This window comes from Nicotiana attenuata, unplaced genomic scaffold (genome assembly GCF_001879085.1).
Source record: "Nicotiana attenuata strain UT unplaced genomic scaffold, NIATTr2, whole genome shotgun sequence".
Taxonomy (NCBI): Eukaryota; Viridiplantae; Streptophyta; class Magnoliopsida; order Solanales; family Solanaceae; genus Nicotiana; species Nicotiana attenuata.
Genome location: NW_017670859.1, coordinates 233,609 through 244,418, shown reverse-complemented (window position 1 = coordinate 244,418; position 10,810 = coordinate 233,609).

Below are 10,810 nucleotides of genomic sequence, written 5' to 3'. Positions count from 1 at the left end.
GACCGGCTGCCTTTTGGACCTTTTGCTTGCTGATCCAGTCCCAGCAGCTCATCCACAGCCGGAACAGACCTAGAGGCCTCCGAAGAGGAGGAGGACAATCCCTAGAGCAGATGATGCCATCATCCAGTGGTGACCGACCAGAGGCTCCTCCAGTCAGCCACACGGATGTACCAGATCCAGAGCCTGTCCAGGTCCAGGCCCAGGTCCCAGCAGCTGAGGAGCAGGCCACCGGGGACCAGTCTGAGGTCCCCGAGCACACAGAGGACCCAGGGACCACCCATGATCCTATGCAGACAGACATGGCTTAGGGAGCCCTCTATATCCTTTTTCTATCTTTTTGGTGCTTATTTGGACTAGTTGGCATTGGGGACAATGCCAACTTTTATTCGAAGGGGTGCACCCTTCATTTTTTGATGACTGTATATATTGATACCATTTTATACTTTCTTGATTTTCATTTGGTCTGTATATAATTTTATTTTTAGTTACTTTTATCGCACTTTTTATCTTTCCTTTGGTCTGTATATAAAGTTACATTTCATTGTATATATTCATCCCGTCTATTGTATATTCAAATCCCCTCTTGTGTATATTTATTCTATTTTCCGCAAAAAAATTTCATTTTTAGCTTCTTATTTGTGATTCGTAGCTTTTTGTTTTCGGAGTTTGCAATAAGCATTTGGTTTTCTTAATGTCACGGTTCTTTCCAAAGGTGGAGTATTGTGTGAACCGGGTGGCTCTTCCCAATGATAGATGGCGTGACAACCTTCTTAAGGGTTTGAGTCCGTTTTTCTTTTTGTTTTTAGTAGTTTGTAGTTAAGGGTACCTTAAGCAAAGCTTCACTTGGGCATAGCACATTTGCCTTTGATCTTATGGTCAGAAACAAATTGTTGTGTTTAGGATGGTGAAAGTCGTGGCCTTGAGACTCTTGTGTTGATCAATAATTATCAAGTGGTTTTTTGGGACCATTGTGTGCTCAAACCGTATCTAAGGTCGTTGTGGGCCCCCGACTCTATGTCTTTAGCAATCCCCTAGCTTGTGTGGTGAGTAATTGAATTGTAAGTCCAAGTCCCGAGCCATTGGTCTAGAACTTGCCCTGAATGTTTGTTAAGGCGAAATCCTAAGTGAATTTTGACTTGAGACGTGATTATAGGCTCTCCTTGATCCAAATGATAGATTGAACAATTCCATACCCTACCAATGATAAGATCCCTAGTTAACCCTTTTGAGCCTTAGACCTTTTTCTTTCAAGAACCATGATACAAGCCTATACCCGTTCTAAAAGATACCCTCTCTTGGCACCCAAATCTTTCCTTTAGCACATGGCAAAAGTGTAAGTTTGGGGGGAGAGACGAGGATTGAAACAAAGTGGTAAAAAGACACAAAAGTGAAGAAAAGGAAAGGCAATGAAAAAGAAAGAAGAGCAAAAAGACAAAAAGAAAGTTCAATGTGAAACAGAATGAAAAGGGATTCAAAAAAAGCAATAAAAAAGAAAGAAAGGTGTGGAAAGTTGAAAAAGGAGAAAAGGTTTGAAATGCATAAAAAAGAGTGACAATGTGTCTCTCCAACCCCTTAGAAAGAGGTGAAATGACTCAAAGAGTCAAGTGAATTGTGTCAAATGAATCAAAAGAAGTGCTTAAGGGAAGATGGAACCCACTTGAACAAAAACATGACCTACCCTAAACCAAAAGCCTTCGCAATGACTCCACAAAAGCCCTATATGATCTTGAGTTGAATGAAGTTTACATTAGTGGATACTTACATATGGAGCAAGCATATGGTACCTAGAGCCGGACTTGTGACCTTTCCTTGAGAGAGATGAGTGAATTCCCATTAACCTCATTTTGTGTGCCACTATTCTAAAGGTGAGGTTTGCTTAGGGAGAGTTGAGGATATGTGAGTTTGGGTTCCACAGTGACCAAAGTAAATGAAAAGAGTTCTTTGATGTGTTGGGTCAACTCTTGAAGCTCTTGTGTCACACTTGATCCATGGTTTTTTAAAAGGTTAAATATTGTCAATAACTCATGTGTGTCGAGGGCAATTGTTAGTCCCAATTGATGCTAGTTGAGGTTACTTTAGGATAGCTGAAAATTCATGGATTTTACCTCAAAGGGGTGGGTCTTATTTTGTTTGCTTGAGGACAAGCAAAAGCTTAAGTTTGGGGGAGTTGATAACTAGGGATTTTGACGTGTTTCATGCTCCTCCTTGCTTGCGCTTTGATTATAAATTCTTACAAAATAGTCCCAAAAGGCTTATAAGTTGTGCTTGATTGCAGGTTTGATCAACAAAGTGACGAGATGTCAAAGATCGGCTCAAAAGAAGTGAAACCTGCACAAGTATCAAAGACAAGATAACTCAGGACAAACTAGCCTAGTACAGCCACAGTCCATTCTGTGCGGTCCGCACTAGGGAGATTCAGAGACTGGTTTTTCAAGGCATCAAAGCAGTGCGACCCCAGTAGATATTGTGCGGCCCGCACTGAAGACACCGCGGCCGCACCACCATTCTGTGCGGTCCGCAGAAGAGAAGATCAAAGAGATGTAATTTGCCAAGGTTCAAGCCAGCGCGGTCCGCAGTCATGATTGTGCGGACCGCATTAGAAACCTCCGCGGCCGCGGTCCATTCTGCGCGGTCCGTGGAGCCTGAGTTCAGAGAGCCAGGATTTCAAGTCCAAGAGCCTAGTGCGGCCGCAGTCCATTTTGTTCGGCACGCACTAACCCCGTAGAGGCATTTTTGTCCAGTTTTTCCAGGTTAGTATAAATAGCACATTTTTCCATTTTTAGAGGAAGCAGCTATTAGCAGACATTATAGAACAGTAGCTGCGCTTGTGAGAAGCCATTTTGTAGCCATTTTGGGCATTTTAATGTAGCTTTAGCAAGTGAATCATCATATTTATTTTTAGTAATTTAATATTATGTCTTTCTCTTCATCTATTTCTTTGATTTTTCTCTTCAAGCATGAGTAGATAGACCCATTATCTAGGGTTGTGGATCAATCCTAGTGTGGGTAATTGATGGATGTTGTGATTTACGGTTAGATTGATTATGGGTGTTTGTTATTTGGGCCAATTTTATGGTTTAATTTATGAATCAGTAGTTGCAAACACTAGTTTGTGCTAAGTTGACCTAGGCTCTTCTTGAGAAAAAGAGCCTAAGTCTCCAAAATTGACTCAACAAGGAATTGGGATGGACTCAAGAGATTTGATAGTTCCAATTAAAGGGTTAAACCTCGAGAGAGTAATTACCCGACTTGAACCCTAGTTGCTTGGGCAAATATGCATACCCAATTGTTCTCGAGAGAGTCAATGGGCAAAACCACTCTTTCTACCGAGAGGTGTAGAGTGGGTAGTATTGAGCAACGGTTATAACATACTTCCCCAATCATATCAAACGTGCCTTAGATGCAATTAACCGTCAATTAGCCACCTAGGTAAAGGTCACTACCCTAGTGCCTTTTGAACCATTATATACAACTTGTAGCAATTTACTCTTAGTCTAATTCAGCTGCAATTATAATTTGTAGTTTGATCATAGTAGAATATAAAGAAAACCCCAAAAATTATGAGAAGTGTAATTAAGAACACACACGCGATGCTAAGCTAGATAGATACTCGACTCCAATCCTAGCTCTCTGTGGATTCGATCCCGACCCACAAATCGGGTAAAAGCTATTGCGACCCTCTCTTGCTACTTTTTAGTAGTGCGGAGTTGGAAGCGATCAGGTATCATATTATGGAGTTCAGTGCTCATCATCATGTGCTGAATGAAATGAGCACTGCTTTCTACTGAAGAACATATGCTGAACCAGGTCCTTCCTCAAAGCGAAACTCGCTAGGAACCACTAATTGGAGGAAAGTGCCTTGCTCCAGAAAATAGGAAGGATCAGCTTGGGAAGCACAATGCAAACAGATGAGAGAAGGAATACTCCTGAGAAACAACCCACAAAACAAGGGCACTCTCTCTCTCTCTCTGTCAAGAAATAAACCATGAAGATTAATGTGATGGACCAATCCTGTCTCTGCGAAATGCCTAAGGCTTCAAAATCGGGAAGATGACAAAGTGAGCAAGGTGTAGAAGACTGGCGAGAGGCAACACACCATCATAAAGAATCGGGTACATTACTGGTCACCGCTGAAGCTAAAAGAAGAATAAATGTAGCTCATGGTACTACTTAAGCAGCAGAACACAAAGACTTGGGAAATCAAATTAACCCTCATGTTTCCCTCTTCAAACAATGTTTGTCTCAAATCGATAAACCAAAATGCACCTGGGAAGCTTCATGGACTCATCAACAACTAGAGAAAAATGGCTAACACACTGGGGGCGAAATTCTCTTCTGAGGGTAAACATGAAAAAGGGATTACCTTAGGAAAAGCATTGCAGAACAGAAGACCAAACTCCAGTTATCTGCATCAAAGCCTCAAGAAGAGAATGTTTTGGATAAATCAAAGTGAAGATGGGATCACGAGAACCTAAAGAAGAATCGGATATTCCATCTGCTGGCTGTGTAAGATACCATCAGGTAAAAGTATCTAAAGTTTTTTCTGACCAAGCCTAACTCACATCAATAATGTTGTAGGTAAACACGTATGACGATCATAGAAGCTAAAGGTATGGCTATGAACTTCGAGAGGGAAGCTGCTAAAACTTTGTTCAAAAGACTGCTTTGGCATCAGATGCTTGTATCTCAGGTTAGTAGTAATGTGCTTGTTTTGCATGCCCTCATAAAACAAAGAAAAAATTGTGTGCAACAAAATTAATTCAAATGTCACATCATCTGACTTTTCGGTGTCTGCGTGTCATGTCTTGTCTTTCAAATCCTTTCATCTCCTCTGCACGGTAACACTTTCCCACAAACCTGCCGCCGTTCTTCAAAACTGTTCAGAACCTGTTTCGATCTCCACTCATCATTAGCCCCTCTTCCAATAAAACCCTCTCTTTCTCTCAAGGCAAGCCATGAACCTTCATCTATTCTGTACAGCTGGGATCTTCTCTTTGTCTCTTTCTATACTCGTCTGTCAAGTATTCATCTAATGGCTATCGAAAAATCATCTTATTCTCCCACCATTGACATCGCTCCCACTTATTCATTATTCTTGAAATCATCCCCAGAGCGCCATTATTTCACATCCTCTATCACCTTACCAACTCCTGTTCTTCCTCCACTCCTACAGTTTTTCCATTCCTGATAAATCCTGTTTACCATTATTTTGAGAATCCTATGTCTAACCAATCCTGCGATCTCATCAAAGATCACACAGGAGGTTGTACTCCTCAAGTATCAGAAGCCCATGAGGATGATCCTAACCAGTATTTAAATACCTCCATGTTGGACTTAGTGACTCTCAAGGAGTCACTAGAAAAGGAAGCAGCTCATAACATAATGGCTATAGCTACAGAGAGTGTGATGAATGAAGGAGCATATCTCTCATCTGAGTACCAGGGGGAAGAAATTCCATTCCTAGGAGATGTAAGAAATACAGCACTCCTCGAGTCATTTGCTCATGAGATATTCTCAGAAAAAACCCTCTGATGAACTGATTCTCTTCCATGCAAACCCACTCTTGCACCTTTCGTTCACTCCAAGCTCTTAGAGTCTTCCTCCAAATCACTCACTACCAGGTCACTACAGCAAGAGACTTCTGAGTCCTCGTTTCAGAAAAATAAGAGGAGTGTCAAGACAAAGAAAAAGAGGAAAATGAATCCAAAGGATTTCATCAAAAGAGTGTCAGTAAACCAAGTAGATCTAGATGCCTCCAAGGAACCTGGTTCCTCAGTGCAACAATCTATAACAATTCGACAGTCTACAAATAGGGTCATTGATGAAAATGTTGAGAAACAGAAAGGGTTATCTATGTGGCACAGTAGCAAGTCTAAACGGAGTCTAACTGAGCTAGTTGTGTCTGAGGACAATACTGCAGGAATGGCAAGCTGGAAAGGAAAGTCTAATGAAGGGTCTAGCAAACAAAAGGAGGAAACAGTTAAGGAGCCTGGTACAATAAGGTCTGCTACCCGTGATAATGGCCTTTGGCAACAGAGGTTAAGAACTCAGAAAGTGTTGTGGGGTCGTACATTTGATCCAGCAATTTCAGAATTGACAGGGATGAGACAAATTCTGGAGATTGTGGAATTTTAACAATGGAAACACTTGTTTGAAGAGAGAATGCCTTTGGTGTACGAAGATGCAGTACAAACTTTTTATGCATCTCTTTTCACTGTTGAGGGGGATCACATTTATGCGCTTGTAAATGGAGTAGACATTGTACTCGACGCTTCGATGTTGGGAAAAATTCTCAAAATTCCGTGTGAAGGTATGTCCTCGGTTAAGGGTGTTTGTGGAGTAAACTTTCGAAGAGCCATCATGAAAGAACAAGGTACTCAACAGGGGGAACAGGTGCATAAGAAGGTCTTGCTTCCTGAGTACCAGCTTCTCTTTTGAACTGGTCAATAAAGTGCTCTTACCTCAGTCTTAGAGGCGCTCTATTGCTACAAGATCGGACATGGTCCTGATGGAAGCGCTCGATGAGTTTATTCCAATCAATTTGCATGCAATCATGATAGACCATATGCAAAAAGTGGCAAATTTCAAGGGAGGAAATCATGGGTTACCTTATGGCTCTCTCCTCACTCAGGTGTTCAGATTCTATAAGGTTCCCTTGGGGAATCCCAGAGTGGGCACACGCAAGCAGACCTTCTCTAAGACCACTCTAGAAGAATGTGAATGTATTGAAAAGGTTGGTGGAAGCATCTCAACCATCTCTCAGCTAATCAACGCTCAAAATGTAGCCTCTGAGGAAATAAGAAGGCTGAGGGCTCAAAATGCTATACTGGAAACTCAGCTCAGTCAAGCAGTTAAAGGACCAGATTCTGCACATACGGAGATTACCTGATTGACAAAGGAAAATGAGAGACTTCGGGCTCAATTACTTGAAGAACAATTGTCCGCAAATGCTAGACTGGATCTGGTTCTTAAAACCATGGCTGTCTCTTCTTCCAAGCCTCCTTCCTCTAGTACCCCCAGGATCTTCCTTGTGTCAAGCTATTTTTGCTCCAATCTTCTGTGGCTGCTGTTTTACTCTTGTTTGCATGTTTTTGTTATGATGGCATGTTGTACTTAACCATTACTGCTCCTGAATTACTCAGTCCAATGTAACCATTAATGAAACAGCTTCCTTTTTGTTGCTTGCACAAATCCTATGTTCCTTTGGCTTCTCTTTTCTATCATGTTGTGTGCACATATGTGGAATGAGCTAGCTGTGTTGGACTTCTTTATGCTTATTATCTGCTGGTTATCTTCTTTATTTCTATCCTTTTTAATGATGCCAAAAGGGGGAAGAAAGAAAGCTTATATTAAGGGGGAACTTAAGTGTGATGGAGCTTATATTAAGGGGGAACTTAAGTGTGATGGAATGGAGCTCTTAGACTAAGGGGGAACTACTGGCATCTCATCTGGTTATTTTTGCTCTAAACAAATAGTGTCCATGCCTAAGTTTGTTATCATCAAAAAGGGGGAAATTGATGGGTTTGTTTTCAATATTTTATGTTTTGATGATCTAACAAACTTGTCATGAAGAACCATATAGAGCACCTGGCGCACAGGACATACAGTTCATGTAAACTGTTCAAAGGCTACCTCAGGCATGACCACATGAAGGAACACAACATGGACCTATTGACATGGTCCCTTAGGGTTCTCCGACAAATGCACAAGTCAGTGACTGTACACATTAAAGATAAAGAGAAAACAACAGGGACCTGCTCCCTTGGGGTTCTCTGACAAAAGTACAGGTCAAAGTGCACAGCTGGAACGTAGCAAAAGAAAGTCCATAAAACAACTGTCACTGAAGAGGAACACAACTAGGACCTGGTCCATTGACATGTCCTAAACCTGGTTCATTTGTATGTCCTGACAGAAGCACAAAATCCAGCTCGAACGCACTTGCCCAGAAGTGGCTGTGTAGACAGTGCAACAGTCACTTCCCACTAACAAGAAGTACACCAAGAGTTGACACCACTATCTAATTGTGATATCTTTTGTGATAAAACAACCTGGTGCAAGACACACCAGTTCTTGTGCATTTTAGTGATACTCTCTCAAGAAGAAGAAGCATCTATCCAGCATTGAAATCACCGGTGTGTCAAGAACAAGAAGGCAACTCCACTAAGGATCAGTTTCTTAACGAAGTCTTATGTATATCCATAGTTGAGTTGTAATCTTGTTATTTGCTTTATATTGTAATTCCTATTTTAGGAACAAACCAAATCGTAAACTTTTGAGTTTGCGTTGTGACTAGGAATAGTCATAAGTTGAATCCTCTGTAACTAGGAGAGTTAGAGAGTGGCTTGTGGTGGTGCATCACAAGTTAGTTTGAAGTCTTTGCAAAAGGGAGTTTGCAAAGTGGATTGTAATAGGTAGATTACAAGTTAGTTGAGTTTAAAGCCTACTGGTGTAGGTCGTGGTTTTTTGATCCCCTTGTGTGGGATTTTTCCACGTAGAAAAACTTCTGGCCTCCTTTACATTCAGTCTTTACAGCTTTCAACGTATCAGTCTCGTAGAGGACCAGGTACTCTATAGGTTGGCGGACTCATACAAGTCAACAACAGGTGCGATTTTTATCGCCGCAGGCGCGGGCTCGCAGGCGCGACCAGCTGGGCGCAGAAGCGAAGGAGGGGTCAGCCTGGCCTTGGTCCGCACCTGCGTGGTTTTGTCCCCAAAAGCGGAACCGCAAGTGCGGCTATTTTATCGCGGGTGCGGAAATCGTAGAAGGCAGAACCTCATTTAATACGGGACTTAGGCATTTTGAGCTTATTTATTTCATTCCTTGGGTGACTTTTGGAACTCTTAGAGAGGGGTTTTCACCTAACACTTTGAGGTAAGTAATTTCTACATAATGTGAGTTAAATAAATAGATTATGGGTAGATTTAACATGTTGAATTTGTGAAATCATGGGTTTAGATGAAAAACCTAGGTTTTTGATAAAAATGGGATTTGACCACGAAAATGGTTATGGAATTTAGTGAAAATTATATATTTGAGTTCGTGAGGTTATGGGTAACAACTTTCTTCAAAAAATTTCGGAATCTAGGCACGTGGGCCCGGGGATGAATTTTTGGAATTCTTCAATTGGGGTTGAGTAATTACTTTAATAGTTAGAATATGAACTTTTGAGCACATATTGACAATTTTATATAACATTTGACTAGTTTCAAGTCGTTTGGTACCGAGTTGAGGGTTTAAAGCACATTTGTGGACCGAAAGTGAACTTGAGAACGAGGTAAGTCTCTTTTCTAACTTCTTAAGAGGGAATTTAACACATAGGTGATATAAATTAATATGTGCTTCTAATTGTGGGGGCTACGTACGCACGAGGTGACGAGAGTCCATGCGTAGCTACTAATTATGCTTATGTCCGGGTAGTTTAGGACCCAAATCATATTAACTTGCGATGTTTGCACTCTACTTATTAATTTGAATGTTTAGATCATATTGGAACTTGTTAAAGGAATTGTAAAAGATCGAACTTCATGTATTTGAGATTTGACAGGTTACTTGACCATTAATAGGAATTGGTACTCCTTTGTATATTTGCCTCTTAATAATCTTCGAACCGGTTGTTTATAAAATATCTTCTCTTCTTGTGGAGCGCGCCGACGCCTCGGCAATAGAATAGATACATCTATGGTTCGTACCGTTCAACCCTCGGCAGTGCACAGTTTATACATTTCTATTTTGGATCGGGCTGTACGACCTCGGCATAATTCGTGCGTAATAATACTTGGAGCCTAATTATACCTGATATTGTCTCATTGGCTTCAGAGGTTAAATTGTTAAATGATGGAAATTGAATTGGGATTTACTATTAGTGAAAGAATTGTTTATTTATTTCTTGTTATTGAGTTTTCAGCTTCATTTATGTAGCCCATGCTTAATTATAATCTTGGTATTTTATTGTTAGCCCATAGTAAGTGTCGAAGTCGACCCCTCGTCACTGCTTCTTCGAGGTTAGACTAGATACTTACTGGGTACATGTTGTTTATGTACTCACGCTACACTTCTGCACTAATCGTGCAGGATCTGAGGCAGGTGCATCTAGTTATCATTTTTGATACCCAATTTTGCCCTCACTTTTTTTCAAATAGTATATATATTTTCAAAAGGTGATTTTTGCATCATTATTTGATTTACAAGATTTATACGAGTATTTTCCATAATTTTCCACAATTGTAGAGTTTAAAAATTAATTTTCTTGCATTTAAATTACTTAAATATTATCCCTTTAAATTATTTATGATGAACTTAATCAATCTACATTTGTTATTTATACCCACATACATGTTTTAAATATTTTACTTTATTTTTACATAAATGCATTTAATTTTCTGAGCCATCTACCTAATTTTGTAGTAATAACCTATATTCTACACATAATTGTATTCACTACATTATTTGTGCTAAAACATCATTCTTTATATTTTTACAATACTAAGCTATATTTTTTTTAAGTATTTTGCTGTATAAATAATATTTTTATCATTTATTAATCATTTTCTATAATTTACTTTTGATAAATTCCGTGTATTTAGATTATAGCCCATTTCTTTAAGGGTCAATTTAAGACCAAATTTGGCCCAAATCTTTAGCCCAACAACCCCCAACCCAAGCCAAATGACCCTTTACTAAAACCCGATCGCAGCCCATCTCCATGACCTGCACCATTCTTCTTTTAATCATGGCCGTTGATCTCAGAGATCAACGACCCATAAACCATCTGCCCTTTTTAATTACACCCACCTAAACCCTAATCCTCAC